Source organism: Daphnia magna, linkage group LG3 (assembly GCF_020631705.1).
Source record: "Daphnia magna isolate NIES linkage group LG3, ASM2063170v1.1, whole genome shotgun sequence".
NCBI classification, from domain to species: domain Eukaryota; kingdom Metazoa; phylum Arthropoda; class Branchiopoda; order Diplostraca; family Daphniidae; genus Daphnia; species Daphnia magna.
Window position 1 is genome coordinate 8,415,495 of NC_059184.1, and position 13,931 is coordinate 8,429,425.

General features: G+C 36.3%; 1 pseudogene; it reads left to right on the forward strand.

Annotated features, from left to right (window-relative positions):
* LOC123470624 lies at positions 1-2,954 on the forward strand (annotated as a pseudogene).
* Positions 2,955-13,931: the final 10,977 nt, after the last annotated feature.

Consider the following 13,931-nt stretch of genomic DNA (forward strand, 5'->3'; position numbering starts at 1 on the left):
ATGGGGAAAACTAAGACTTCCAACATTATTCGAGAAGGTATTTGCAACAAGATCTTAAACTTACAAATTACGTTCATTTTATATTTTTTTAAATAATTTAAGCTGTAGGAAAGTTTGTTATGACCGAATTGGCAAACAGTCAGGAGCACTCTTTCTATTCAGTCATTATCGATGAAAGCACAGGTTAGTCATCTTGTCATTTTACTCAAATATTTTTAATTCGTTGCATAGTAATCGTGAATTTGTTATATATATATCTGCGTTCTTTCAACGCAGATATATCAACGAAAAATAAGATAGCAGTGTTGCTCTCTTTCTGGGATGGAAAGTTCAACTCGGAAATGGTCAAAATGAAACGCTGCAAAGACGCAACAGCCCAAGGACTGTTCACAGCATTACAAGCTGAACTTGCAAAGTCAAACATTCCAGAAAGACACTTGGTTGGATTTCCTGTTGACACATGTAACGCCATGTTTGGCGAGCACAGTTCAGTCTTACAGAAATTAAAAGTACAGATCCCTCATCTCTTGACAGTTAAATGTTCCTGTCATAACTGCCACTTATGCTCTTCAAAGACATTTGCATTGCTGCCATCACTAGTCGAATAATTTCTTAGACAACTACTGGCCTTTTTCCCTTCTAGCTACAAGAACATGGACGAATTAGCTACCTTTCAAGAATTCTGTGAAACGGCACAACACACTATCCTTAAACCGGGATTAACTCATTCGCTAACGTTACAGCCGTGTGCAGCGCGAGTACTTGAACAGTACAGCCCCCCACTTATTTTTTTTACTTCATTAGTAAACAAAAAACCCAACGAAAATAACATGAAAATGCTCTTGCTTCTTAAGGATCCGTTCACTAAATGTTACCTGGAATTTCCATTATACGTACAGTACCCACCACAAGTGTTAGAAAATACGCGGATACCCGTAAGCCTCCGTGTAAATACCTCGCTGATTTGCGAGGTAAATACTGGGGATAGATTTTTTAATTTTTTTTTACAAATACATTTGTTGAAGATGTATTCGTCAAAAAAAATCAGAACTGTACAAGCCTCCGCTGAGGCTGTACACCACTTTCCAGAAGTATTAGAAATTTTTTTTTTTTTTGTGGATCTCTTATGGCGGGATGGATTTTTCCGGCGGCCATATCTTTTGTTCCGATTAAGATACGGAGCCGGGGATTTTTTTACAAATTGCCCATTGGGCACTTTTTATCCACGACCGCGATTCGATCGTGATCCATGAACCCCTTCCTTATTTTTTTCGCCCGGGAAAACGCGCATTCCATTCAAGAACTATTATTGTGTGTACAACGACACAGGGAAAATGTAGTATGACTTTTTTCCACTGGGGGGGAAAAATCAGCCACGCGGATATGTGTTCGCGACAAAGAAAGAGTTGCGCATTCCTTGCGCGCCATGCGCCCCCAGTGTGAAAAAATCATACTACATTTTCCCTGTGTCGTTGTACACACAATAATAGTCCTTGAATGGAATGCGCGTTTTCCCGGGCCCCACAGCCACAGAAAGATTTTTCAGCCATATGAAAGACATCAAACCTCCAAAGAAAAATGGCCTTCACGACAAATCGGTCGATGCTTTAATGAAAGGAAACATCTGGCTGAAAAAAATTGGTCGAGGGATTCACCACTAAAAAACTTTTCGTACACTTTGCCCGAAAGAGGTTAATAATACGCAAAATTTTTGCAAAATTTTCGCAAAATGCGCAAATATCAAGCAAATTACGCAAAAATCACACAAAATACGCAAAAATTACGCAAATTAGGCAAATAAGTGTGCAAACTAAGCACAACATAAGTCAATAGTATGCAAGTTTTATGACTGAAATTCGTTTTGAAAATTCAAATTAATAAATATTTATTTTTACTTATTGTTGTTGTTTAATTGTTTTTAAAATAATAGTTAAATAACCATAAAGTGTTCACAGGTAGTGGCTTGACTAATGTAGTTGTCAAGGCAACTTGTCGTGTCATCACGCACATTGAATTGAAAGTTGTCGCATGAGACATAAAAAATGGCGGATGAAAACTCCTCGTAAAACTCTGATGCAACTAATAGCAACACTTTCGATACTCTTGAAAAACATAATGTCCTTATCCCACTACATTTAAAAAACATATTAAATCGATTAAGGTATTTTGGGCTACGAGCTTTTTCCACAATCAATGACCAAAATATTTCTGAAATGGAATTGTGAGTTACTGAAATCTTGGCTGAAGATGCTGCAGGAATGACTATTAAAGAAAAATATGATTTGTTTGGTAGAATCTATGCCAACAAGCCCAAACAATTTAAGTTGCTACCTGAGGATAAAACAGTTATCAAGGTGATCTCAGAGGTTTCGAAGGAGTTGGTAGAGAGTATGCCACCCATCAATATGGACCATGCAGTTGACCAGACTGAGCGTAGCATTCAGACACCCAAACAAGCAATCAAACCCCAAAAGGCAGTTGATCGTTTAACAAAAGGTAATGTTGATGTACATTTTAAAAAATCAGCATATATTATGATGATTATTTATTTATAAAGACTGGAGAAGACGCAGAATGTCTTAAAGTGTAGTATTCTAGAACATTTCCTGAATTGGAAAAGTATTACTAGGGTAAATAAATCAAAAACCCCCTTTTTTCCTATCTCGCCCTGCAATCGAAACCCCCTTGGATTTTTTTAAATTTTTTAACGCAGCATCCGAAACTGGTCTATAACTTTTTGAGCGTTCAGTTAATTAGGATTTAAAGGTAGAAAATCAGAATTGGTTTAGTGTGAGAAATTTATTACAAGAATGCCGAAAAATACGCGAATCATAAGCAAATTACGTAAAAATTACGCAAAATACGCAAAATTTACGTAAAATACGCAAAATTTACGCAATTTAGGTAAAATTTTGGCAAATTTAGCAGAAAAACTGTTAAATTACGCAAATTAAGCAAACTTAACCCAAATTAAGCAAAAGTTTAGTCTTACGCAAATTTTTAGCAAAAGATTTTTGCTTCGTACACCTAACCCCTCAGTGGTGAACCCCTCGATAATGGTGCAAAGACTGGTTCTGTAACCATTCCCGATTCTCTGTTAAAACTTTCAAAAGCCAATGCAGTCGTTGAAAGTTCTGACTCTGAATAGCAAATATTAATCAATCTCTTACGCTGTCAATCCTGTGATCGAATTTAATTTTTCGTTTAATTCATTTAATGTTTTTGTATGATTTATTGATGTAAACTCGGAAATAGTTTAAACATTTTAAAAGGAAATACTTGCTTTGAATACAGAAAGTCGGTGATGAATGTGTTCGACATTTTTACCCATTTCATTTAGGCTAATTTGATGAGAAAATTTGGCCATAATTGACCATATCTGACAACGTCGGAGACTAGACGAAAAATTTAGGAGTGGAAGCACTGCTCGGCCTCGATCACATTCTAATCGCGGACACCACTAAGCTTCCCCGATAAAAATGAATCAGGGAAGTTCGGTGCGGGGATTTTTTTTTTGGTACGGAACGGTGCTATAATCGGTACTGCACCGATGACACGGCTTCAGCCATAGGGGGTTAGTCTTACCATTGACCTTGCGTTCTGTAAGCGGCGCCTTGTTCATGGAGCTTTATACGCACTTCATCACTGTAGATACCGGAAATAAGCTTGCCTAGAATACGGGTCGGTTCGCAACGGGCACAACAATAAGTAGCAAATTCACATTTACGAGCCAGGTCACGCAGCTCACACAACCAATCAGCCACTTGCTGGTCGCCTTGCTTTTTTGAAAACAAAAGCAAACTGTTGGCACCATACCTGTCGATTGCAGTTGGCGTTGCATCGTGAACGAAGATTCATGATGATCACCGCATGTCCATTCAGCTGAGCGTCGGTGAGTCCCATAGCTTGAATTGTGTCAGATGACAGGCTATGACAGGCAGATGACAGCAACGTGTGTGCTTTGCACAGATCGTGAGTGGCCGTGTCAAGCGCCGTGTCCATGGTAGATACTATCTAAGAAATATGTCGGGGTTTTTACCGAGAAATAACTCGGTAATCAACGTCCAGACTTTTTTTTCGGCATTTTTTTACCGACAATTTAAATCGGGAAAACAGTGGTAATCCGAATACTATTGTCGATTAACCTTTATTTTCCCAAAATTTGGGGATGTATCCACCCCTTTCATTCTCAAGGTCCAGACGTCTGGTTTCCCCCTTCTACTCCTATACTGTATTCTTGTATTTTCAAGGTCTGTCTGTCTAAATGTGTGCAGACGTCCTTCATCATCATGCAGTACTTTGTAATATCATAAACGGTTAAGACATTATTTTAATTGTTATTGAATAACATTAACTTAAAAATTTTTATTTCTAATAATTTTATTTCATGCCAGCTATTTAATTTTGTGTCGATACAGTGCCGGTCCAGTTATACTGTTATACTGAATGGTTCTATAACCAAGCACCCGATCTTAGTGCCACCTATCGTCGGTTCTTTCATCCCTCAAACTTTGACGGTCTTAGAATGTATGGGCACATATCAGAGTGGTAATGCTGTTCGCTATGGATCTAGAGTCCCGTGTTCGAACCGCTGCTATGACTAACTTAAAAAGATTTTAAAAATATGTGTAATATAGTCTATAGCTATGAATGGTGAGATATTAGTGTATCTTCATTGGTGGGGGACCATCCACAGAGGAAGCGGTTTGATAAACTAGAAGAACTGCTGTCATACCAGGAGGAAAAAGAAATTAGAGTTGGTAGGAAGGACTGGAATGGAACAAGGTGCTAAAAGATAAGAATGAATAGTGGAAGCTATTGTATTTGGTACGAATAACTTTACCACCTATTTTTATTGTATTTGGTATGAATAACTTTAACGCCTATTATTATAAGTTGGGTCATTGAACCGATGTACAACATTGCATAAAAAGATAAAACCCATTAGAGTAATATTTTTTTGCATGTTTTAAAAGACAAAACCCATTCATTCCCGCCATAGAAAATCGATATAGTTCATAATACGGCCAACGGTGGCGCTAAAACACGGCAAAGAAAAATCGGTTCGATAACTGAGCCGGTTCTATAGCTAGGCGGTTCTATAACTGGACCAGCACTGTAGTTTAAAACTATTATCTCTTTCTTCGACCTACTACTATTCGTTTAGCTCTGAGCTGGTGAATTTTGGGGATTCGAACCATAGTACCATACATCTTTTTCACAATAATCTGATATTTTACCACTGTGCGACTTTGACTGTCTTGTGTGCATTATACAATGCACTATATTGTGAGACATGTGTAGGGTGATAGAAAAATTTTCATAGAATTCAAAATCTTATATGTTATGTATATGAATCAGACTTTTGGCCATTGACGCTCCATATAAATTGATTTTACGATTGTCGAATTGTCGAATAAAGAATTGCAAATCAACAACTGCACTCATTCTCTTCATCTTGAGGCCAAAATGGAAAAAATGTGCCTCCCCGTTAAAAAATCTTTATTTGTTAGGATAATAAATTTGCCAAACCTAAGGGAAAATTACATTTTTTTGTAATCTTTCATTCTTACATTAACAATACAAACAAAAATGTCCCCCACACCTAGGAAAAAAATCAGTTAGGTAATTAGGCAAGGCCTCTGGCAATGCTTTTGTTTACTTTTCTGTGTTACGATCGCCAACCAACAATATGTTCCTTCAATCGGAATACCGTGATTGATTATCGGATATTTTTCTTAGCCTTTCAAAAATCATATTGTAGGGATTTTGGCGTAAAATCAGTGAAAAACCGACAAGTATATCGGTAAAAATGTACCGAAATGTAATCTCGGAATTTTTACCGACATATTTCTTAGAGAGTAGGTTAAGAAAAATTGTCCACTTTTTGTACCACAGTTTAAACGTGTCTTTGTACTCGTCGGAATCAAACAACGGTATTTTACCGCATAGTTTGAATGCTTGATTTGCCTTGTTCACGTAATATCCCTTGAGAATCGAAAACAGCAAGTCAATTTCAAAATCGCCGTCGTCAGCCAACATTGAATGTCGGAAATATTGCCACACTGATCACAAAATAAAACACTGGAAGGAATCCTCGATATCCCGAGTGATGTCAGCTATGAAGCCGGATAAAAACGACGAAAACAAAAGAAAAAGGAGCTGTGCACAAATTAGCAGCGTAGCGTGAGTCAGGGCTACTGCACGAAAAACCATGTCAGTGCCATGCGTACAATGCAGGAAAAAATTGGGGATCTCTTGGTAGTACCATGCGCAGCCGTGTAGTCAGAAGAAATAGGGTCGAATGCACAGACCGGGGTTCAAGTAAAATAGGGTAGGGGAAATCACAAAATTTCTAAATAAAACGTATGAAACACAGATGGGTAAATGAAGGTAAGATGAGAAAGATCTGTATTGGAAATCGGGAGAGTCACACGTCGACCATAGCTCAAAAGGAGCGGAAAAGAGACAGACTTGGGAAGTCGGGGATCGTTAGGTTATGCCTTTTAGATTAGGTGAAGTTAGGATAATTCGTTGAAAGATGGCGTCATTACATGGTCTATACCAGAAGTGTGCACGAACAATGTTGTTCGCGATTTTTTGCAAATTATTCAAACAATTGTTTGTTTGCGGCTATTTTTTATGGGGTTATTATCCGGCAATTATTTGTAAACAATTTTTAACAATTAAAAAAAAAATCTAATATTTTGTGGAATTTTGACAGATGAATTCGGTTGAACTATCAATTGAATAGAATTACTGAAATTGCTACAACTTCTTTGTCGTCAGGAATAGTTAGACTTTCAGTTCAGTGCTCATCGTGACGGCGTAGTCTGTCGTGACTCGTGACCTAGACTACTAGAAACTAGACTAGAGTACTAGAAGTGTGCTGCTAAAGCTAGTTTTATGGGACTTAAGCAACCTTAAGTGTTGCTTGAAAATTGCGAATTTTGCTTTGCTTAATAATGCAAAGAAAATTATTTCATGTTCGTTTGGTTTAGGTGTCACGATTTATTAGTTGCTTTTGGCCGAGGTTAATAGGTATTAGTTAAGTGGCATTTGCAACCTATGTACTACCATTCAATTGCATGATAGCCATTACCACAGGTAAAATTTGGCTTTGATTTACAAATGTGAAATAACTTCTTTAATGTTTAGTTGTTTTAGGTGGCACGATTTATTAGTCTCTTTTGGCAGAGACTTATGTGAGTTAATAGGTGTTAGTCAAGTGTCATTTAGAACCTATCTACTACCATTCCATTGGCTGATAGCCATGACCGCAGGTAAAATTTTGCTTTGATTTACAAATGTGAAATAAATTGTTTCATTTTCATTTGGTTTAGGTGGAAAGATTCATTAGTTGCTGTTGGATTTATTTCTATGTAGCCTGGTAGTCTTATGTTGCAGTTAATGGATTAATATTTAGCGTTTTCAGTGTTTTTCTATCATCTAATCGGCGTATTCTTCATTTTTTGCACTTGCTATGGCATCTTGCTGCTCTCTAAACGACGATTGGTGGGAAAATCACCTATACCTGATAATGCGGCAGAGCGGTTGGAGTGTGTCGATGACACTATATTGGAACAGTTAGTTAATTTGATTTTGGTTTTTCTCATAAGTTAAATTTGTGCCTTACTACTAATGGGTACAAAGCCGTCCCTGAAATTAAAGCATTGATTAAAAAATGTAAAGCTACCGTTAAATTGTTCCAGTTCCATAGTCAAACGCTTGCGAAACGTCAGTTAGAATTGCGGAACTTCTATGAAAATCGTGTAGAAATTTACGACCATATGTACTGAAATCGTATCAACCCAAGTGATATTGTTTCTAGTAGCCTTAACAAACTGGTGCCTACAACGTGGAATTCTTGTCTAACTATGCCGAAGTCAATTATCGGGAACAAGTTCGTCATTAACGACTTGTTGGGGCAAGTACAATTCGAATCTCCAAATTTCTCTGTTAGGAAAACAGAATGCACCGCGATTGTTAATCTGATCGAATTCTTAGAATCCTTTAAAATTCAAACTGATATGACAAGGGTGAGCTTTATCTAACCCTTTCCTTTGTGTGTTCTGTCGTTAAACAACTTTTGCTATGTGCCGTTCATTTCCAGTTTCCAAACTGCCCACCAAGATTATGGGTTAAACATATTGAGATTGAATATAAAAAAAGTGCTTCAGCGCCGCTTTCCAGTTCACCTGTCAGGGAAGTCAGAAGCCTGCCCATTAACGAATTCTACCATTTAGCCACGAGCTTTGCTATTCGGTTTAAGAGCAACAAGACCTTTTACATGAATGTCAATGCATTCATTGAAGGTATAAACCAATTTTCTACAAGCATTGGGACCAGTTTTTTTTCGATGAATTTCCGAGTGAGTCTTTTTTTTTGTCGATCCGCCGTAATATTACAAGCCCTATTCTCGACGATAGTAACTCTTTCTGTTCCAGAATCGTCATAAAAAAAGCCAAAATTGTCTCGTGCTTTTGCGTGTGTAGTGGCAACACTCCCGAGTTTGACAACCAATTCAGAAAAACATCTAACGGATGACATAACTAAGTACCTTGCTCTTCCCAATCCATCTTTAAAATATTCGGATGAAACTGAAATTGCCAATTGGTGGTTAAAAAACAAAACTGTCTATCCCGTCTTAGCGAAGGTTGCAAATCGAATCATCTCAAAAGTCGCTACCTCAGCGCTCCCCAAGAAAGTTTTCAGTACGGAGGGGATGTTATTCACTGTTAAAAAGGGTTTTATTTTTCGAAGGTTTTTAACCTTCGAAAATTTGTAGGAGGTTTCGAAAATTGAAAAACAGCTAAAATACACTGCGAAATTCGAAGGTAAAAAACTTTTTCGTTATTTGAATGTTTAAAACTTTCAAAATACTGTGTAATATCGACGGTAACGGTGTACAAAAACATTATTTTGATATTTATGACTTAGCTTATAATGCGAAAAAAAAGTTTATTTTCACATCACAATTTCAACAGCTTTCTGAAATTAGCTCAATACATCCGTTTTAGTGACAACGAAAAATTCCGAATTATTTTTCGGTCTGGTAAAGCCAGGTAAATGTAAGACATAGGTATTAAAATTTAGCATTTCCTTGGGATCAATCATCAGATAAACATCCCGTGGGGAAACTTTAACAGCTTGAAGATGTTGAACAAATTTTTTGGTTCGAAACATTTTACAGATAAAAACCAATCGATTTTCATATTGGAAAATATTTACAACTAGCCCAAACTGCCCTTGTACATAACCAAGAAGAGGTACTTTAACAACACTTTGTTGTATTTTAAAAGTCGCGGAATTAATTTTTAACCATTTAAATCTGTCTACCAAATGACTAAAATTTTCAAGTTTCAAATGAGTTGCAACTTGTCCCCCATAGACATAGTTTTTTAGTGAAATTTTTTCAGACTCCAAAACCATAACATCGAGCTTTAAGAATTCCCCGGTCGACGACGAAATTTTGTGACACATCCATTGCTGATGGCGGTAAGAGAGGGACCATGGAACGTTAATAAAGTTATTGATTCTTCTAAGGACATTTTTGAAATAAGAATTTTTTCCTTCGAAACGCATACACCAAAGAGGAAGCAATGGTTGATGTAACTGTTTGATGTAAAACGGATGATGAACCATGTGATGCATCTTTGAAATTTTTCTTTAATTAAACAAATATTTGAATTCAGACAAAAATTTAGCAATCAGAGTACCTAATTTAAAAATCTCGTAGGAAGAAATTCTATCTTTAAAGACCAATCTCGAAATTTCAACTAGCTTCGCATAATAACACCATTTAGAATTATTTTGAGGAATAAGTTTCCCAATCATCAGTCCAAGGTAAACGAAAATCAGCCACTTCTGTGAAGCAGACTGGCGTAAACTCATGTTCGTTAAATGTTGCAACTGAATTATTGATGGCTTGTCAGCTATTTCGTTGTGGCCATGATTGAAATTCTGGAGTACATAATTAACTTGATTAAGAGTTACGAACTTTTTTCTAATGGCATACAACAAGAACTCACAAATCATTAGGGGAATTACCCCCTCTAGCAGGTCATGCATAATATCAGGTGGCAGACCACATATTACATAGAAGTACTTTCGTTTAAAAAAGAATTGTGGTTTAGTCCGTAAAGCCAAGAAAAATGTTTTTTAGTTCTTCGATGGCCATTCCCTTACACTGGTCATCGTGCTCTTCCCTTTAACGGCGTTTAAACTGAAAGTCACTAAACTTATTCTGAATATCAGCATCAACGGCTAAACAAGTACGGTATTTCCGATGGCCTTTAGAAAAACTAGCTTGAAAGCCCCCTAACTGGTGGTTTGCTTAATTGTCTGCCACGACAACAGTTACGGTCCCAAAAATTTTTTCTACTTTCCCGTTAATCAAAAAATTTACTCCCTCTTCAAGCTTTTTGAAATCTTCGACGATAGGCTTTAGAATTTCGTTCAAGTCAAATATTGAAAAAGTTCACACAACTTGTAATTTAATCCATCTTCGTATCTGAGAGAGTCAAATACATATAGTTAACAAATTATCTGTAATTAACCATTAACCAGTATTGATTTACTTATTCCAAACACCAGCTTCAGTTTGACTGAAAAGATAACCCGGTTAACTACCATTTATGCTGACCTGTACCTTTTAGCAGCTAACTCCCGAAAAGAAAGCATGAATCTCCCGAATCTTACTGATATCCTGATATAATGATATAATGTGGAAGTTACGCATCTGTGAGTAAACGTATTTTTCATTTCTTGACGTTGTGTTTTTCTGTTTGTTGATTCTGTTATGGTTTTAGTTATTTTTTTTTAACAAAGATATTTTCTACAAAGAAAAATGATTCAAGAATTTCGAATAGCTGTTAACAGTTGTTCAACAGTTATTGTCTGTTTATAAACTAATTCACTAATAAATATCTTAAATACGAATTTGTTGTGTTGGCTATTGGGGCCTGTGAACGAAAATGTAAAACAAAGTTGTTGAAATTAATTATTTCAATCAATTCTTTGAACAATTTAAGGTATAAAAAATTTTTGATTATTTGGCAATTATTTAAACATTCATTCAAACAAACAAAAAACCATCCCCAATTGTTCGGTTTGTTTTAAAATAATGATCGTGCACACCTTTGTTCTATACTGGGTCATTCCACGCGAAATCTGCCGATCGATGGCGCGGTCAAAATTGGGATTTCGTTCATTTTTGGGAGTTGGGTAAAGATGGGCCATAAAAAGTGATTCTGAAATTTTCAGAATTATCGCTTTATTAGTTTGGGAGATATAAATATTTTAATTTATGTTTTTGTTATTTTGCCGTAAACTGGAAAAAAATAAATTTTTTTGTTTTTCTTTAATTGCGTCTTTATTTATTATTATAATTTTATGAAACCTTAACCAATCAACGTAAAATTAAATTTTACGTCGATCTTACACATTTATTTTTATTTTTAAGAATTATTTATTATCGGAATTTGAAAAAAAAATCAAAAATGGTTACACTTTAAAAATTAATATTAAATCAGTGCGACAATTTAACAAACAGCGTAGAATTTTCCGAGAAACAAGAGATATGTCTACATAACATATAAAAAAATTGGGAGGGTGTTTTTTGTTAATCGTGAGATATATTGCAGTTTATAATCCTAAATTTTTGTGTTTTGTGCGCGTTTTTTCATCCCCCCAAGCTATTTCGCTTCCTTTCGGTCGGCAATTTTGGAGGGGGGAATTTTTTTAACTCATAGTAGAAACGACCTTGAGTGACTAGCAGAACAAATTTTCTCTCTGTAGTGTAGTGTTCGAAGTGTAAATCAGTGGTAAATCAGTGTTCAGTTGGTCAGCATGTGAAATCACCATATTATTCTTCCAGATTTGTGCCAGAAGACTTTAGTTTATCTACGTTGGACGATCTTGACGAAGAAACGCGTAAAACAGTTCACTTATTAGATCCAACATGAAAAGTATAACTTCTATTTGTCTTCACCACAAAATAATGTACACAACTCGTTTTGTTGCATATTTGTTAGCCAAACAAAGATCGAACAAATGTAGCAATCCACTAGGCATTCATTTGCCGAAGAAGCAACCCAATGTGTCGTGTTCCAAATCAATAACATTGAATTTATGCGAAAAAATTGCTTCGAAGAACGGTGCTATTCATGTCTATCCTGGACAACAGTTATGCGTAACTTGTTACAAACAGTTATTGCATATTAGTAACGAACTCGAAGTGAAATCGACAAGTGAATCCAGTTCAAAACTAGGTGATTTGGAGACTGCTTTGGAAGACATTGTTAGCGATGATGCTTTTTCCAGTCCATTAACTTCTCCTGAAAAAGACCTTCGTAGATCAACATTAATAACAAATACTCTAAATTTTACTCCTATAACAATTGCAGCAAAACGATCTAAGGGACGTCGAAATCCCGATATTGCCAGGAAAGCGGAGCAAGTAAAAAACGCGTTCATATTACTCCACAAAAATCACATAGATGATAGTTTGGTTACTACAGCAACTAGTACTGCAACGTCCAGTGAAAAAAAATACTTTCAATGTGTTAGACTATACTTCTCAAATGTGCGAAATAAGACAGAAATGCATGCAGCTCAAAATGGAAGGGAAAGTAAAAGAAGTAATTAGTTTGTTAACTTTAGCACCTGTGTCATGGAGTAAAGAAGTTACTGCTGATTATTTTTCTGTGACAGTCTCTGAAGTGAAACGTGCCCGTCTATTGAAACAAGAAAAGGGTATACTTGCGGTACCAGACCCAAAAAAAGGTAGAAAGATTACTCCAGAAGAAATTGAGATTGTTGAGGAGTTTTATCTATCAGACGATTTCTCCAGACTTATGCCTGGCATGAACGATTACATGTCAGGTAGATTGCAAGATTGGAGAGAAAAAAACAAAGATTCAAAAGCGGATATTATTACTTAACATTGACGAATTGTTCTTCAAGTTTAAAGAGTATAGCTTGAATAAACTTTGTATGAAGTGCTGCAGCAAATCCAAATTCTATGAACTAAGACTGAAGCATGTTATTGAAGTTGGTGCTGCTGGCACCCACAACGTGTGTGTGTGCGAAACACACCAAAATATTAAACTTATGCTCGACGCTATTCATGCTAAAACAGAAAAGTGTTATCTAATGAATCTAATTGTGTGTGATGTTCATAACTATGAATGTATGTTGAGTCGATGTGTTAATTGCCCTGGTACGAATCCATTGCTTGAATATCTTATGACAACTGTTCAAAATGATTCAATAATTAAATTCAAAAAATGGGAGTCAACAGACCGTACTATGTTGCACAACCTGGAACTACCTAGTATTGAGTTTGTCAAATTATTGGTGTCCAAAATCGATAAATTGACAAGTCATCATTTTATCGCCAAATCTCAATCAAGATTTAGTCGTGAATTGAAAGCTAACTTGTCTTTGAATCAATGCCTTTTGCAAGGGGATTTTTCCCAAAACTACTCTATGTTGAGTCAGGATTCAACGCAGTCATATTTTTTTTCCCCGCCACCTCAATGTACATTGCATACTTTCATTGCCTACATCAATTTAGACGGTAAAATCATTTCACATAGTATGAGTGTTTTCTCAAACGACATGAATCATAACACAGCTGCTGTACAGTATCCTGCACAAAAATCGGAACACCGATTTAATTTTTTAAAGCCACCTATTGGCGGGGTAAAGGGTTTTTTGTTTGTTTTTCTTTAAGAGGGAGGGTAGACGGGGTGATGGACACATAGGGCAGGGTTGGGTAAGTCTAGATATTTTTTTTATGCCTTAAGGTATTACGCTTTAAGGCAAGTAACAGGTCGGGACATTTTTGCAACCCCCAGGGTGGTGTGTTTTTTTAAAACGACAGTTGGAAATGTTGGACTTAGGCTGTGTAATACTCCTTACCCAAA